Source organism: Bidens hawaiensis, unplaced genomic scaffold (genome assembly GCF_021521415.1).
Source record: "Bidens hawaiensis isolate Kalapana, Puna unplaced genomic scaffold, B.hawaiensis_p1.1 tig00009342_1, whole genome shotgun sequence".
NCBI lineage: Eukaryota > Viridiplantae > Streptophyta > Magnoliopsida > Asterales > Asteraceae > Bidens > Bidens hawaiensis.
Window position 1 is genome coordinate 176360 of NW_027504984.1, and position 19033 is coordinate 195392.

The following is a 19033-nucleotide window of genomic DNA, read 5'->3' on the forward strand; positions in this document are numbered from 1 at the left end:
CCAGATGCCATGAACGCCGAGATGCAATCTATTCATGAAAATCAAGTCTAGAACTTGATTGAGCTACCCCCCGAAGGTCGGGCAATAGGGAGCAAGTGAATTTTAAGCAAGCATCTCGAAGCTGGAATCTTCACTTGATGAGAAAATCAAAGAGTTTGGTTTTATCAACAATGAAGATGAGCCTTGTGTTTACAGAAAGGCTAGTGGGAGCACTATATCATTCCTCATCTTGGATGTGTATGATATACTGATAATTGGAAACAACATTCCTATGCTTAAGGGAGTTAAGCACTGGTTGGAATCTTGTTTTACAATGAAAGATCTTGGAGAAGCTGCTTATATTCTGGGAATCGAGATCTACCGTGATAGATCTAAGCGGCTTCTAGGGCTAAGTCAAAGTACATACATAAGCAAGGTCATGACACGCTTCTCAATGGACAACTCCAAGATAGGAGATGTTCCATTGCTAAAGGAACCGTTTTAGCAAATCGCAATCTCCGGCAACGGACATTGAGACAAAGCACATGCAAGTAATTCCATATGCTTCACCGATTGGCTCTGTCATGTATGCTATATTATGCACTAGACTTAACGTCTCATTAGCGTGTTTGGAGGAGTGGAAGAGGAGCTCATTGTAAGATGTTACACTGACGCTAACTTCCAAAATGACCGAGATGCTTCTCGCTCATAATCTGCTTGGATGAAGAAATTCATAGCCAACCTCGATCTAATTCCAAGTTTAGGAAAATGATCGACATGATATGTGATAACACAGGTGCTATTGCTCAAGCCAGAGAGCCCAATTATCATCACATGGCCAAGCACATTTTTAGTTCCACTATGTACGAGTAATACTGGAACGAGGTGACATCATGATAAGCAAAGTAAACACATATCAAAATCTAGCCGACCCGTTCACTAAGCCGATGACTCAGGACAAGCATAAAGATGCTATCAGGCTTAGATTTTCTAGTGATTTATTTTGATTTAGTATTTGGATGTATGAACATTCAAACAGTTGTACTTTTCAGTTCACCTTTGATTTAATGGTTAAATGCAAACGTTGAATGATACAACTGTGTTCTTTTTAATACGTTTAATCCATGAATATTATATTCTAAATTATCCGTAGTCGGTCAGACTCGTGGGAACGATTTTGAATTAAGACTATTTTGACTTTGGACTCAAGCAGTTGACTTCCAAACTCACAGACCTCATTATGAATGACGTTGGATGTAACTCGCATCAAATCATCTTCATGGATCTTGATCATGAGATGTTTTGATAATAGTATGCTCATTTAGTATCCTAAGACCTGAGATACATATTAGAACTCTCGTTTACCGAGGAATATTCTTTGATCATGTCAACCACTGTCGCGTAACTGCCAGCCATAAAGGCATTGATTTGGAATGTTCTGGAGTTCAGTGGGAGTTGTATGTAGTCAAGATGGGATTCTGTACTCTTACATTAAAATGTAACAGTTAGACATATTGGCACCCTCGTTGATTCAAACTGGTAAAGTGTGAGGCCTCACCCAAACTAACTGTGTGTTTGATTGGACCACTTTGACTCTATATCGAGAACTACAATAATTGAACACCATATGAGATTGATTTGATCCATGTCTCATTGTTTAATTAATGTCTTATATAGAAAGGATAGATGACAACGATTACTATAAATTCATTATCTTGCAATAAGGTATTCTAAGATACTTTGGTTATGGATTTAAAAATATCATATTTGGTTGGGGATAGCTATGTGTAGCTAGAACGCCTCTAGCTGTTAGCGTTGTGATACTTGACCCAACTCTGTCCAAGTGGGAGACTGTTGGATTTAATGGTCGGTTCGGGTCAAGTCAACGCGACCGACCCGAATGTGACCCGGACTGAGTTACACCGGGGGTGACGAGATAAAGGCCTATTTAAATGTTAATTAGGCCTGACACAATTAATTAGATGAACAGGATAATGGACAAGACTTTGTTTTGTTAATTGGGCTCAAGCCCAATTGGTTTAACTTGATTAAACCCTATTAATAATATCTATATATAGTATAAGATCAGGGGCGGACCCACATAGTGTGGATCGGGGTCCCGGGACACCAATGTTTTTTAAAAATTTATTAGAAGCGGTATATTAAATTTTTTGAGGACCCCATAAGATTTAATACTTGGAACCCATACTATTAATGTTGATGTGGTCTGGTGGAAAGTCCCTTGTTTTATCTTTGAAAGGTCATGGGTTCAAGTCTTACAAGGCTCAGTTTTTGGTTTTTTGTGTTAATTTTTAGTGTTAATCAATCATTTGATTGCTAATGTTGCAATGATAACTTTGAAAACATTCAAACACCTCTAAAATACATATAATTGTTTTCAACTTTATGCATGGTTTTCTTTAGAAACATTCACACACTTTAAAATATCAGTTTTATTTTTCACTAGTTTAAGTTAATGGTTTTCAACACATGCTTATGAAAGGGTGGATCTAGGTTCTATCTCAAAAATGTTTAAGAAATGGAAAACAAAGTGTTTATGTGTCAACCCGACCCATTTTGACCCGTTCAGGTAGTGATGATTGAAAAGAAAGTTTTATTATGATATTGTTTTTTATTATGTTCTTCGCCTCGACCCGACCTGAACAACGACCGACCCGAAAAATTTGAACACCGAAAATATGGGACCCCATTGGCAAAAAATCCTGGGTCCGCCACTGTATAAGATGTTATTAATGGAAACTTGAACAAAAAAAAAAAAAAAACCTAGCTGCGCATTAGAATTCCGGCGCCGAAATCCGGCTACCCGCTTTTCCGGCGAGCTTAATCCGGCCGCCGCATACCCACCTTAACCACTAGCAGCCCTTCTTCAACCACCACAAGCACCACCGTAGCTCCTTAGAGTCCCGGAGCTGTCAAAAACCCCCGGTTCGTTTTTCCGGCAGACCTGCAACTCCGGCGAGGTCAAAATCCGGTGAACCCGGTTTTCCGGTGACTGTCTGCTGCTGTTGTCTGCTGCTGTGTTGCCGTCTGCTGCCGCTCGCTGCCGTCCTCTGATATCCGACGCCAGTAGCCGCAGCCACATCCAATGCCGGAATCCGCCACCGCCGCCGCGAGCCGCCGCCGTCGCCGGATCTTGGATTGGGTGTTTGATTGTGTCATTCTAGCCTTTCTCGTTATCCTTCGGTGTCTTCCCGGTTTCGATAACCGAGGTATATCGACAACTTAACTATGATTGATTTATTTATGTTTATCGTACTCGTATTGTTGTAATCGGATCCGGGTTCGGGTTTCTGTTTTTTTGGTTCGTTTAAATCGTTTATATCCGCTGCGTTTTATAACTCGTTTATATATATGATTATTAATATTGTTTAATAACTATTAAACTAATTATTAACTAAAACGGGTTTAAAATTCTTGACCGTTTTCGTTCCGAACCACCGTAGAAACCCAACACTTCAATCCCGTAATCTCGGCAATAGAGACATGAACTGTGTCTCCAGTGTTCAGTTTGCTTCCAATTGGCCAATAGCTTAACCATATACATACTTCACCAGCTTCAGGTTTGCCAAAGACTTTAGGGTTGTACACTAAATCAATACCACTGGTCGTATGAATTTTACAAAACCATACCGAATTATCACCTGATAATGATACTTGAAAGTTACATTAATTCCTTTGAGCCTCTTATTCTTGGGACACGACGGCACATCAAAGGACAAGGAAGGTAATTCTGATACATACGTAGTTGTCATGTTGGGATCTTTTATATCTGGCAGAGATGTGCTCATTATATTGAATTCGTACAACATCTGTGCCACACAAAAAAAAGGGCTCAATGAAACTATACAATTAGTTTGCAGATGGTACATTCATGATGTATTCAGAGAGTAACAACGAACCTGGATATACCAACTTCTGCCTACTGTGAGCTCATCATCACCAACAAGGCACACCTGATGGTTTTCGTATTCTTGTAGCCACTTCATGTGCCCCAAATCAATTTCATCTAGTTCAGCTACTGGTACCAATTTGAAAAATCCTTCACTTCATACAAACGAATACACCCCAAATAACCAAACTCTTGCAAAGTGAATTGAGGTGATTGGAAAGTTATTCTCTCTAGCAACTTACAGCCATATATATACAATTCCGCAAGTGTACTAGGGAGACATATAAGACATTTGAGTCTAGAGCAAAAACTCAGGTCAAGAACCCGAAGATTTTCAAGATGGTTATAGCAAGGTAAGGACTCAAATAGACCATTCCCTAGATTCAGATACTGCAAATCTAGTTGAAAACTGAAACTCAAAGGAAAAGAATCAGTACATTCAAGATCGCAGTCTTTGAGGAATAACCGTTGTAATGAAGATGGGAAGGGAAAAGCAGGTTTTGTAAGGTCTCCAAGGGTATTGCACCCAGTCATGTTCAATAATGCAATACTTGTAAGGTCTCCAAGGGTATTACAAACATTAACTAAACTGTAACAGTTCCAAAGAATTAAAGTCTCAAGATGAGGGATCTTGAAGAAGTTACGGATTTCAAGGAGATCATGTGAGTCTTTAAGATTTAGAATCTGCAATGACCTAAGAATCTGTTGCGGAAATTATAGAAATACTTTTAGCAACATATGGTTTTGAAAAGATCATTAAAAATCAAGAAGCAACAAAAATTAGATATTGGATTCGTTACCGTAGGGGGTTCAAATACTTCCAATTTGCTATAGCTCATATCTAAAACCACCAAGTTTCCCATGTAAAAGTCAACGGGTATTGTCCTTAAACAGAAGCCAAACCAACAAAGCCATCTTAACTCTTCAGAAAAATTCTCATAGGATCCATTTAGTGCCACAAAATTTAGCTGGAGAAATTTTAGGCGATCCATATTTTCAAGTGCATCAATTTTAAGATTTGATGGCTGCATATTTAGCATGAAAAGAGTTCGTAAGGTCTGATGCACAAGTGCGTGAAGAAAAAATTTGGATTATTAGTCATTACCTTGAATGCTATATTCTCTTTCGATAGCATTTTCATATCTAGTTCTAAACCTTCTACTGTTTCTGAACCCTGAAAGGTAAAGGCATAAAACTATAAAATGATAAATGAAATAGGATTAGGAGTAAGCAAATGTGAAAGTAAAAGGGGTTTAATTACCGTTCCTTTCCTCAGTATCTTATAAGAGTCGCTACTGAGCCAGACTCTGCTACGCTGTGCAGGGAGAATTGATTCTTTACGAACCACCTTTTTCCCCATCTCTTGAACCAATCTATGCATCATGAGCTTTTTGTTTGGTGAGACAGAAAGAAGACATCTATTAATTAGGATTTTGGTCCCAGATATTGCTGAGTAATCAGGTTCCAATATCTTTATAACATAATCGATGTCCATGCCATTAAAGAAACAAGCAATATGCAAAAATAACTCCTTCACAGTATCGCATAGCAATACTCGTAACTTCGTACCAGCACATCTTGAATTCGAGAATCAATATCTCTTTCATATAAAGTCAACTGACTTTCCCAAAATCGGATAGTATCGTTCTTGAAAAGAGATGAGCCCAACACTTCAAGAGCCAATGGATTCCCTTCACAATATTGTATTGCCCGTAGTACAACGTCCTCAAAGCCTGCCTTGGGAATTTCAGATTGAAATGCATGATGGCATAAAAGCTCTGACGATTCCTTATCATTCAATAATCTCATTTCATATTTTTGACACCTCCAATATGGAAAGTCAAGCCAATTATCTGATATTTCTTTGGTTGTAACTATAATCTTGCTTTGTGCATTAAATCAACAAACTGATCATGTCCGGCAATGTCATCAAGAACGATGAGAGTCCTTTTTGTTTGCAAGGCTTCCTGAATCATAAGTGTACCTAGAGAAACACAAGGTATTTTTCTTTCTTTACCCCGTAAAATGTCTTTAAGAAGTTGTTCTTGTACTTCTTCATGTAAATCAATGCATTTTCACATCTATTACCAATGTCTCCAACAAAACTCACATATTCAAAATTTTTCTGATTTGAATCGTAAATATATTTGGCAAGTGTTGTCTTGCCACTTCCACCCATGCCATAAATTACTAAAAACTGAACATTGTACCGATCTAACCAGGACTTGATCTCCTTATACCGGGTGGGCACCCCAATTATATTGGATGGAAGACGTACTTCTTTATAATCCAACTTACTGTAAGTTGTATCAACAATTTCCTTCAAAAAGCTTGTTTCATAACTGCGAGAACATAAGAAAAATGAGACAAGCACATGGGCTGACTGCTGACATTTAAATATCTTTTTTTTATATTTTGAATAAAAATATTCTAGAAAAGTTAAGTTCCAACTGTGAAGTTCTAAATGTTAATAGATCAAACAAAATTTTGTAAATCAAGGGCTTAGGCCTCAAACATATAAAAGGCAACGCCCTTTCTCCACGTGCAACAGAGGGTACACTTCCGTCTAGAGGCAGGGGGCAAGGCGGTGCTTAGCTCCGTCCAGTGCTTAAGTGGTCACAAAACCTAACTATACTAGCCAAAATAGGTGGTTGGAGTAAATCCCTATGAAAATAATGATACAAAGGAGGTTGCCATTACTAGTGAAGTGGTAATCTTGTAATTTTGTTCTTGCCTTGAGTGGCAATTTCACATTTTGTTTCAATTACATTATGTTTCTATTGAAGCTTTGTGACACTAATGTTACAACTGAGGTGTTGAAGTGATATTTTGATTTACAACTGCCCGAAATTAAGTTGCCACTGACCAGGAGTGCTGTTGAGGAAATAGTAAGACATCACATCCTAATTCAACTCAACTAAGATGCCGCTCCAACCCAAACACCGACTTGTGTTTAAGTCGGGAATTAACACCAACAATCACCCCTTAATTTTTTATTCAAATAAGGAGGTCTTCAACACCAAGCTAGTGAGTCACGGATTTCTTTAAACTTGATCCTTTAAGATCTCTGATTAGGATATCCGCACGTTGCTCGTCACCACTCACATGCTCAACTTCAACTTGACCATTCTCCATACATTCCTGGATAAAATTATCAAGTGTTTGTATGTGCTTGCTCCTTCCATGAGACATCAGGTTTTTTCTGTTAAAGCAATAGCCGACTTGTTAAGTTTAATGTACACACTCATATGAAATGATAAAACTCTTCATTTCTTTCATAGTCTCTCTATGATCATATAATTGGTAATATATGTTCTTAAGGCTATATACTTTGTATATTAGATATTGCTAACAGCCTAACATGCTGTTGTTTCAAAATAAATTCTTATTTAAGACATTTAAAAGTAAGTTCATATTTATTATTTATTTAAAATTCTTTTCAAGTTTCATTTATTTATCTTATACTATATATAATATACTTCTATAACTCATATAATTTGAGTTTTCTCAAATAACTTTCATTAGTTAATTTTCTTTTAAAAAAGTTGAATACACAGTTGTATTTAATTTTTTTAAGCCACACGTCAAAATATAATATGTTTATAGTATTGTAAGCTATACAGGTGTTGCGGCCGTACCAGTATTGGGACGAATCAAACCCATCCCCACCTAAAACACCGGTACCAATATCGTTATAATAAAAAATGGTATCAGTCTTCGACTTTATATATCTTAAACTTTGTTTTTCTTAACATAGAGTGCCTTTTGGTATCATAATTTATGAATACAGGTACCATACCGCCACTGTGAAGGACCAGACCGATTTCAACCTATGTCAATTTCATCGCAGTCCGTCACCATCGATCTAGTTTATTTAAAAAGTAAGATACTTATATGAGATACTTTAGCCCTTTATTTTTTTAACTTTCTCTAGTAATTACATATGATGAATTTTCTTTAACAGTTACACATATATTCTCTGGTATTTTAATATGGTCGAGATCAGATTATTGGTCCAAGTAGAATTATATAATTACCTTCAATAGATAAAAACAAGGCAAAGAACATACCCTGAAAGAACATGGCCGGCCAAATTAGCAACCTCCGAAAGAGCTGTCTTCCATTTCTTTACGTTGTCGTCTGTCCACTTTGAACAAGGTTTGGCTTGTATGGCAAAACTTCCACTTTGATCCTTAACGTCTGTAGGATCAACGCCTTAAAAAACAGGTAGAACAAAATGATTGCACAACTTTTTCTGCTCCAGGATGAGTTGTAGCTCATAGAGGCACCAAGTGGAAGTTGCATAATTCTTGGATAATACAACTATTGAGCCCCTAGAGTCTTTAATTGCTCTCTCTATTTCAGGTTTTAATTCTTCACCTCTGTTGATTTCGTCATCGTCTCTAAAAGGATGGATTCCTTGGTGCTGTAATCTATCATACAGATGATCCGTAAAAGAGTGTCTAGTATCTTCGCCTCTAAAGCTTAAAAAGACATCATAGATGCAAGATTTATCACGGGAAGAAGCCATAACACCAGAGGAAGAACTTGATGCCATTGACTTTTGATGACTTATGAGAGAGTTGAAGTTGGAAGGTGAAGAAGGAACGAACACTCTTGGTTTTTTTATACTACCGGGAAGACAAAATCAACGGAGAGGGAAATTTTCAAGAAAACCTCAAAGGTGGCCACCACGGAACGCGGTAACGTACTAGCTAACCGTGACATATATTTTTTTTTTAATATTAATATATATAAAACCGTCTGAAAAAAACTATATATTATACGAATAGTTAATTAACATTAAATATATTTAATCAATATTTAAAATATTTAATTGACATTCATTGTTGTTTTCTTTTGAGACTACACGCGTCTTTAAAAAACGAAAAAAAACGAATCATATAAAAAACGTAACATACAAAATTAATATTATCTAAAAATTATGAACATACAAATAACAAAACAGACTTGAAGACTATATTCGAAGAGGTAGAGTCAATTTTACCTTTGCTAGAATCCAACAATAATTTTCTCGGTTTTTTCAGTAAAAATATACATCAATTTAAATAGTTAAGGTATGGAAATATTGTAAAATAAAATAGATATTACAAACTTTTAAGTACATGTATTAAATAAACATGTGAAAATTAAAGGTTTTTAACTCTACTGTATATTATATATATACTCAGTGGCGGACTCAGGATTTTTCGACAATGGGGTCCCATTATTTTCGGCTTTCAAATTTTTTTGGCCGGTCGCTGTTTGGGTTGTGTCGGGCGGGGCGGGGCGGGTCTAGAAACATAATAGAAAATAATATCATTATAATATAAACACAAAATACGATGTTATTCGAAACAATAAGAAAAAACATTACAAATTCTGTTTGTGTAAAGTTTCTTAATAACATCTGGGCTATATTATTCAAAACGGTAGAATTAACTTATGTTTTTCTTTCATAAAACAACTCAATTCAACAAAAGTCTAGTGGTCAAAGCCAGTTTCGACGCAAACAAAATTAAAACTTAGCAAGAAGAATCGTTTTGACCCGAGCCAAATTGAAACATTCTTATAATGAGCCATTTTGCACAATCTAAACCATGTTACTCTCCTCAAACCATAATCCATAGCACGGCTCTTCTCTAAATCTATATATGTATGTATGTATATGTGTGTGTGTGTGTATCTTCAAACCCTTTTCCCATTCTTTTCAATAATTCTTGCATAATTAACCCTAAAATTCAAGTTTTTAACATAACAAATCACAATCTAACAATAATATACACCATAGAATTACCAATCTAAGTATGTGATTGCATAAAATCAATCAACTGGACATTTTTATTTTATTGAGTAGTTTTTAGCCCTAAAATTACCTAAGAGTTGAGGCAAAATCAGAAGGAGTGCCGAGAGGGTGGCTGATAGTAGAGAAGCGCGGCAGCGAGCAGGGGTTGGGCAGGTGACGGTCCTAAGGACTGAGGAGGATTGAGCAGCGTTGAGGAGGGGTTGAGACTTGAGAAGCAGCTTTTGTTTCTGGTCTGATGTTACAAACTAAAAAAACCTAATTACTATATTGACCATATATATTGCCTATTTGACTAAAAAATAGCAAAAAAAATAGAGTAAAATCAGTTTACAAGTGTCTCGAACTTGGGACCTTTCACTCAAAAAATAGGTTTCATTCCAACCAGAGTGGATATGCAATATGTTTATGGGGTCCAAGTGTTAATTTATATGGGGTCCTTCAAAAATTTTCTATATCGCTTCTAAATAAATTTTAAAAAACATTGGTGTCCCGGGATCCCGACGGCTACTATGTAGGTCCGCCCCTGTATATACTAATTGGCAAACTTCATCTTACCCACAAATTGCAACTATTCATGACATGTACAAGTTTATATGCCCATGGAACAAACTATGTTTAGGGATAATTCCCAAAATGTTCAAATGAAGAGAGAAGACCATAATAGTCAAAAAGTGATTAAAATTCCCAAAGTAATCCATACAAATTTATCTGCAGCGCGACATTGGTATTCGTGACGTGAGATTTGAGTAGCCAAACAATCTGACACGTGTAAAGAAACGTGAAAGTTTCAACGAAATCTGTCTTCGCCGAGAGTATTCAACCCAAAATCATTTTCTCAGAAATTCATCTCCTCCGACGCATTTCAGGTGAATTTCGTCTCCTACAAGAAATTTCAAAAAAGTTGCAAAAAAACGATACTTTTCCAATAAATTTAGTCTTATTAGATGATTTTCAAAAAAGTTAAAAAAAACGAAAATTTCCCAATGATGGCGGTGGGCGGTGGTGGTGGATGATGGTTGTGGGTAGTGGTGGATGATGGCGGTGCGTGGTGGTGGTCGATGATGGCGGTGGGTGGTGGTGGTGGGTGGTGGATTTGATTTTCAAAAAAGTTTTATATACAACTATTCTTTTTATGCAAAAAAAGATAACTTTTCATCTAAAAACCATCGAATTTAAATAATTTGCAACAAAATTCATCTTTTTTTACAACTCTTCTTTTTATGCAAAAAAAAAGATGAAATTCACCTGAAATGCGTCGGATGAGATGAATTTTTGAGAAAATGATTTTGGGTTGAAAACTCTCGACGAAGACAGATTTCGTTGAAATTTTCACGTTCCTTTACACGTGTCAATCTGTGAGTGGTTCACAAAACATACGTCACGAGTACCAATGTCACGTTGCCGATGAGTTTGTATGGACTACTTTGAGAATTTTAATCACTTTTTGACTATTATGGTCTTCTCTCTCTTCATTTAGACTATTTTGGGTCTCTTCATTTGGACTATTTTGAAAATTATCCCATATGTTCGGCTCCTATCGACCCTAATTTCAATGAAGTTCAGTTTTTTGTCCTCATATGACAATACCTGTAAGGGGAGATGGACTGGTGAATGAGGGGATACCATCACGCGTGATGGCCTCATGCATGTAACATCCCGAAATTTCAAAGTGATATTAATTATATTACTTACTAATAGAGGGAAAGTTTACTCGGGTTGTCAGGAAATAAATAATAGAGTAGGAGTTGGTATGAGTCGGGCTAGTGTTGGATTAATGGAGACGGGTTAAATGAGAATGGGCCTTAGGTCCATGGGATTTCAGGGATATAAATATCCCCTAAACCCAAAAATATCTTCATTTCCTTACTTTCTACACACACACTCCAAAAACACACACACCATCTACACCGCCGCCGGGCCGAGGAGAGGAACGGGCAGATCCGAGAGAGAGAGAGAGCGATTAGTGTGTTAACAAGTTAAACGAGATCCAAACAAGCTCAAAAAGGTATGATTCTTGATCTTTGAAGTTTAAAGATCCAAGCTTTTTAGTGTATAAGCGACCGAAAATGGTCGGGAAGCGTAGTGGGTGATATTGAACCATAGCAAGGGTGTTAAAATCGCTCAAAATGCTGGACAGAAACCGAACAGCTGCTGATCTGGACAATTTCGCCTGCAACTGGGCAACTTCGCCTTCAAAGCGATGAACTTCGCCTGCAAGCTAAGTTCGCCTGATGAACTTCGCCTGCAAGCTAAGTTCGCCTGATGGCAACTTCGCTGTAAAGTTAAGACCGCCTAACTGGTAACTTCGCCTGAAGCCAAGTTCGCCTGATGACAACTTCGCCTGAAGCCAAGTTCGCCTGATGGCAACTTCGCTGTAAAGCTAAGTTCGCCTAGCTGGTAACTTCGCCTAAAGCTAAGTTCGCCTAAGGTTAACTTCGCCTAGAGCTAAGTTCGCCCGAGGTTTAACTTCGCTTAAAGTCAAGTTCGTTTAGAAAATAAATTAAAATCTAAAGTCAAGCTCGACCCCAGCCAAGGGCTCTGCCCCTTGGACCCTGCTAGGGGCTGCCGCCCCTAGACCCCGCTGCCAGGGGCGCTGCCCCCGGACCCCCGTTCGTTGTGGGTCATTTTAAGATAGAAATACATTATGAGAAGTGATAGTTAATTGATACGTATACTTGTTATACAGTCAGCCGTGCACAACTGAAGAAAGGGATTACGATTAACGGTGAACGTAACCGTGTTCAGGTGAGTTCTAGCCCCATTCCTTGTTATGTTTTCGGGGCTGTGTGCATACTCGATGTGTTGTTAATACATTTATCCTAAGTGATAAGTGTATGTCATATGTGATATGTGTGATAGATATGAATGATTGCTTGTCGGTACGCGAACGATCTTCGGATATTGCGCGTACTGTCAGGTTAAAAATAAAGGTACGAATATTATATATCGAAGATGTATGAATATTTCAAATGAATACTTGTCGGGGCGTGAACGATCTTCGGATATTGCACGTGTCGACAAGGGGTATGGTTGTTAAATGAATGAGGTAAAGAATGCCTAGAGTGTTTTTATGTTATAATGTAAGTATGTGTATATAGGTACACGAATGGCATGTGAGTTCTACGTTCGACATAGTAAGTTAGGATGGCAAATCCCTCTAGCTTCTGTCGGACATAGACTCGGCTGGTGATGGCGTAGTTAAGGACTGCGAGCCTTATACGTGAAGTAGATGATATATGTAGACGTAGATAAGGACTGCGAACCTTATACGTAATGTAGATAGGCGTCAGCATAGGAAAGGACTGTGAACCTTATACGTGCTGTATTTGTAGCATAGGGGAGGACTGCGAACCTCGTACGTGCTATGAATTAGGTTGCAGCATAGGGAAGGACTGCGAACCTTGTACGTGTTGTGGATGTATTACAGCATAGGAAAGGACTGTGAACCTTATACGTGCTGTATTTGTAGCATAGGGGAGGACTGCGAACCTCGTACGTGCTATGAATTAGGTTACAGCATAGGAAAGGACTGTGAACCTTATACGTGCTGTATTTGTAGCATAGGGGAGGACTGCGAACCTCGTACGTGCTATGAATTAGGTTGCAACATAGGGAAGGACTGCGAACCTTGTACGTGTTGTGGATGTGCTATGGTATAGGGAAGGACCGCGATCCTTGTACGTACCATAAATGGTGAACATAGGTAAGGACTGCGAACCTTGTACGTGTTCACGACCTTGAGTACAGGTATAGACGGTGGACTATGAACGTACTCTCGGTTTACTGAGGTTAGTGATTGTAGATATGTATGTATGTATGGTAGCAAGTATGTATGTAGAACAGAAGGGTAACTAGTGAAGTATGGATATGTATCTACGGATATGTATGTATGTGTATGTATTGTATGGCGTTCGATTAACTAGAACTCACTCAGCGTAGCTGACTTTTAGTATGCACGCAGGTGAGCTGATTATAGAGTTAGCATGAGGATGGCACATGGCATGGATTGAACGGCTGGCATCTGGTGAAGAAGAAAAGATGTTTTAAATATAAGTTTTGTGTTATGGTATCAAAGAAAAGATTTAATGTTTTGTACCAAATGATTGATGTTTTACTTTCCGCGAAAAGTTTTAATAAACCCTGATTTGAAGAACTGTGTTTATGAGTAAATCCGACGCTAAAGTAAGGTTACCGGGTTCGAGGCCTTACAATGCACACCGTCGCCGGTCCCCCAGGTGTGCGTGATAGCCATCACGCAAGTGAGGGGTGGAAATCGAGGAGGGAGCCATTGGGGAGGTAGCCGTTGGGGATGGAGGGAGCCATTGGGGAGGGTTTTAAATTAAAAAAAAATATTTTACCTATATAATTATATAAATAACTAAAACATATCTTTAAAACATACTCAAATTCAACTCAAAATCAACTCAAATCCAACTCAAAATCTTCTACTACACACACCATTTTAACATATCAATGGAGGGTTCTAAGAAACGTGGGTCAGGTTCAAAGAAAACCCAAACCCGACCAAAGGCTCGACAAAATCTAGGCGAACCGACGAGATTTCGGTTACAAGACGAACCCGACACAACCCAACCATTCCATTCCAACAACAACCTTCCCAACAACAACCTTATTATCCACTGTCACACCCCATCTTAGGCCTAGGAGTGTGATCAATAGTTGGTACCACATTTGTAAATATATCAGAGTTACGAGTTAATGCGGAAGACTTTATAAAACATAAGGATCGATATTATAAATATTTACATTAAAAGACAAGACGAAAGTCTCGTTTAGTATTTACTTTTTTATATGTTTTACAAAATATTATATTTTAATATTTAAACAAAATCATCAGAGCCATCGGATTCTTGAGCTTCTTCGTCCTTCAAGCTCTAATCTCGGTTACCTGCAAAATGTTAGTAAAATACGTCAGCAACGAATGCTGGTGAATATGCTGACACTAAAAATATTTTCTTTACTTAATCATCCTTCGAGACCACGTAAGTCTCGGCCCATCTTGGCTTAGGAATAATCAAGTTAAACAATCATTATAAACTCGAGTCTCTACACTAGGTCACCTCAGCAAAACACCGCAGCGTTTCGACGTACTTAGGTACCATAAATATACACAAGGTCATTCTCACTCGAACATACTTTGGTTCGGCCCATCGTGGCTGGAGGTCGTGACCAAGCGTGGTGCGATGTGCCCACCGCATACCACATATGTAAGGATTCAGACAAACGTATACCACAGCCTGAGGGCTAGGCTCATACTCTTATTTACAATGTTTTTAGAAACACTTAGTCTCATGTAAATTTTTACACATAACACGTTTGTTTGTTTGAAAACAAGTTTGTAAAAGTGGGGCGTATTCACCTTTTCAATGGGATCGGTTTCCAACACCGTCCGTGAGTCTCTCCTTGCTATCTCGCACCTATAGTACGAGTATAAACTTTGTTAGTTGGACACAAGATCCGGCTTAAGACCTTTAGTATTATAAACTCTACCTCGACGAACCTTTAGTTCGTAAATCTCTTTTACTTTAAAACCTTTAGTTTTAGTAGTAATTTATAAACCTTTAGTTTATTTATGAATTTCTACGTTTCTTCTTCTTTAAGAAACGTATTTCTTTCTTTATTATTTAAGTATACTCATTACACTTAAATAATATTTATAACAAGAATACTTATATATATATATATATATATATATATATATATATATATATATATATATTTCTTTTTTTTTTTCTTTCTATCTTTTCTTTGTTATATGTATTTCCTTTATTTTCGAGGTATTGTGTATAATTTCGACTTAGGTATTAAGCCTTTATAATATTTTATTATTATTTTGGTCGGGCATTATGCCTACCTTTCTTGGCTTAGAAATACCCTAGACACTTGGGCTGCACTTCGTCGCCGCTTGATCAATCACCTTTTCCACACTTGGCACGCTTCTCAAAACACCAACACTTCTTGGCACGCACTTCGAGATGATCGTCGAGACGTCGGGGCAGCACCTTCTCTTTGCTTGGAACGTCGTCGGAAATTGGTACGTATAACGGGATAATGGGCATGGAAAACGAGGTAACGGGGCACGGATTTCGAGATAGATCGGTGGCACGAACTTCGAGGTTTAGAGAGAGAATAGTGAGAGAGTAATGTGTGTGTTTTTGGTGTGATTTGGAATGAATCCGCAGCCCTCCTATTTATAGCCAGATTTCGACCCCATCGCGGTATGCGATGGGTCACTTGGCAGGCCTATCGCGTACCGCGATATAGGCCTGCTGAGTCACATAGTAGACCTGCCACGTGTGACACGTGGCAGGCACTGTGCCACGTGGCAACACGTGGCGGACGTGTTGCCACGTGGCGACACGTGGCGGCAACCGTTGCCACCGTGTGCCACGTGGCACACGTGTCACCATCTGTCAGACACCCCATCGCGGTACGCGATGGGTGTCTCTCTTGACCTGTCGTGTAGCGCGATGGGTCAAGAAAACAGATTTCTCATTTAAGTCCCATGGGGTTTGAAAATTGGCAGAATTGGTCCCTATACTTTAGAAAATTGACATTTTTGGCCCGATATTTACGTGATGTTACATCCTCCCCACCTTGAAATAAATCTCGTCCTCGAGATTGTTTGCGAGAACAAGTGGGGTTATTTCTTTCTCATCTCGGACTCGAGTTCCCAAGTATACTCAGGACCTCTTCGTGAGTCCCATCTTACTTTCACGATTTTCAAAGTTCTTCTTTTTAATTTCTTAGTTTTTGAATCTTCAATTTGAATTGGTCTTTCAATGTATTTTAAGTTTTCGTTAATTTCTAACTATTTTAGTGGCATTGAAAGAGATTCGTCGGCTAGACACTTACGCAGATTCGAAACATGGAATACATCGTGTATCCCTTGCATTTCCTCGGGCAGTCGCAATCGATATGCAACAGTGCCGATTCGTTCAAGTATCTCGAAAGGTCCAACGAATCGAGGACTTTGCTTGCCTTTCTTGCCGAAGCGGACTACACCTTTCCATGGCGAGATTTTCAAAAGAACTTTGTCTTCAATATTGAATTCTAACGGCTTACGACGGACATCGGCGTAACTCTTTTGGCGATCACGTGCCGTCTTAAGTCGTTCGCGGATTTGAAGAACTTTGTCAGTGGTTTCTTGGACTATTTCGGGTCCAGATAATTGATTATCTCCAGTTTCAGACCAGCACACGGGCGTCCTACATTTTCGACCATATAACGCCTCAAATGGTGCGGCTTGAATACTTGAGTGATAGCTATTATTATACGAAAATTCCATTAGGGGTAAATGGCCATCCCAACTTCCACCTAAGTCTATCACACAAGCGCGGAGCATATATTCCAACATTTGGATAGTCCTTTCGCTTTGCCCATCAGTTTGTGGATGATAGGCGGTGCTAAGGTTTAGCTTTGTGCCGAGAACTTGTTGGAAGCTTTTCCAAAAGTGAGACGTGAAACGACTGTCTCGATCAGAGATTATAGATAATGGTACTCCATGCAAAGCAACTATGTTGTTCACATAAATACGCGCTAATTTATCCATTGAGTACGACTCATTGATAGGAATGAAGTGTGCCGATTTGGTTAATCTATCGACGATCACCCAAATAGCATTATGTTGTCGAGTCGTTTTCGGAAGTTTGGTTATGAAGTCCATGGTTATTAACTCCCACTTCCATACGGGAAGTTCGGGTTGCTGAAGCAATCCCGAAGGCTTTTGGTGTTCAGCCTTAACCTTTAAACAAGTTAGACATTTCGCAACATGCGAAGCGATGTCCTTTTTCATCCCATTCCACCAGTAGTTCGGTTTGAGGTTTTGATACATTTTGTCACTACCGGGGTGCATCATGTACTTGGACTTATGAGCTTCATTCATAATCTTCTCACGCAAGTCCCCAATGATCGGTACCCAAATTCGGTTTCCCATTCTAAGGATACCATCGTCACCTTTGGCTAACAAATCAATAGTGTCGTTACGTTTTTCATCGGAGATCTTGTTTTCATTGATAGCTTGAGTTTGAGTAGATTTGATTTGGTCAATAAGATCGATTTGAAGTTCTAGCATTAACGCTCGGACTCTTTTTGGCTTTTCGTGCTCTTTACGACTCAAGGTGCCGGCCACTACGTTGGCTTTACCTTCGTGATAAACGATCTCGCAGTCGTAGTCGTTAAAAGTTTCCATCCAGCGTCGTTGGCGCATATTAAGCTCTTTTTGATCGAAGATGTGCTTTAGGCTTTTATGATCGGTGTACACGATAAACCTTACTTCATAGAGATAGTGCCTCCATATCTTAAGTGCAAAGATTATGGCGCCTAACTCTAGATCGTGAGTTGTATAGTTCTTCTCGTGCACCTTAAGTTGACGAGAGGCATAGGCGATTACTTTCTTTCATTGCATTAGTACACATCCCAAACCAGAATGAGATGCATCACTAAAAACAACGAAGTCTTCGGTACCTTCTGGCAAAGCCCGTATAGGAGCTTGGGTAAGCTTTTGTTTAAGTATATCGAACGCCTCTTATTGTTTTGTTCCCCATTCATACTTGATGTTCTTACGAGTTAAGGAAGTTAGGGGAACAACAATTCGGGAAAAGTTTTCGATGAACCTACGGTAATAGCAGGCCAATCCCAAGAAACTTCGAATCTCGGTTGGCGACTTTGGGATCTCCCACTTAGAGATAGCTTCAATCTTAGCGGGGTCCACTTGAATACCGTTAACGTTTATGATGTGATCAAGAAATTGTACCTCGTGTAACCAGAACTCGCATTTCGAGAACTTGGCGTACAACTTCTCGGTTCTAAGAATTTCAAGTAAAGTTTAAAGATGTTTTTCATGATCGCTTTAGACTTAGAATAAATGAGTATGTCGTCGATGAAGACAATAACAAATTTATCCAAGTAAGGCTTACAGATTCGGTTCATCATGTCCATGAACGCAACTGGCGCATTAGTAAGTCCGAATGGCATAACGGTGAACTCATAATGGCCATACCTTGTTCGAAAGGCGGTTTTTGTAATGTCTTCGGTTTGAACTTTGAGTTGGTGATAGCCGGAACGAAGATCGATTTTTGAAAAATAGCTAGCACCTTGAAGTTGGTCGAAAAGGTCATCGATTCGAGGGAGTGGATAACGATTCTTGATTGTAACCTTGTTGAGAGCTCGGTAGTCGATGCACATGCGCATGGATCCATCCTTCTTCCTGACGAATAGTATCGGCGCTCCCCATGGTGATGAACTTGGTCGTATTAAGCCTTTCTCGAGAAGTTCGTCTAATTGTTTCTTCAGTTCTTTCATCTTGGTTGGTGCGA

General features: G+C 38.7%; 1 pseudogene across 1 annotated transcript; it reads right to left on the reverse strand.

The window, feature by feature from the left end:
• Window positions 1-3405: 3405 nt before the first annotated feature.
• Window positions 3406-8492, reverse strand: LOC143609699 (disease resistance protein RUN1-like; annotated as a pseudogene). Its single transcript, XR_013149462.1, has 6 exons — window positions 7960-8492; window positions 5151-6231; window positions 4995-5063; window positions 4690-4914; window positions 3900-4591; window positions 3406-3809 (listed from the first exon to the last, which is right to left on the reverse strand). The product of XR_013149462.1 is annotated as a disease resistance protein RUN1-like (transcript).
• Between the last annotated feature and the right edge of the window lie 10541 nt (window positions 8493-19033).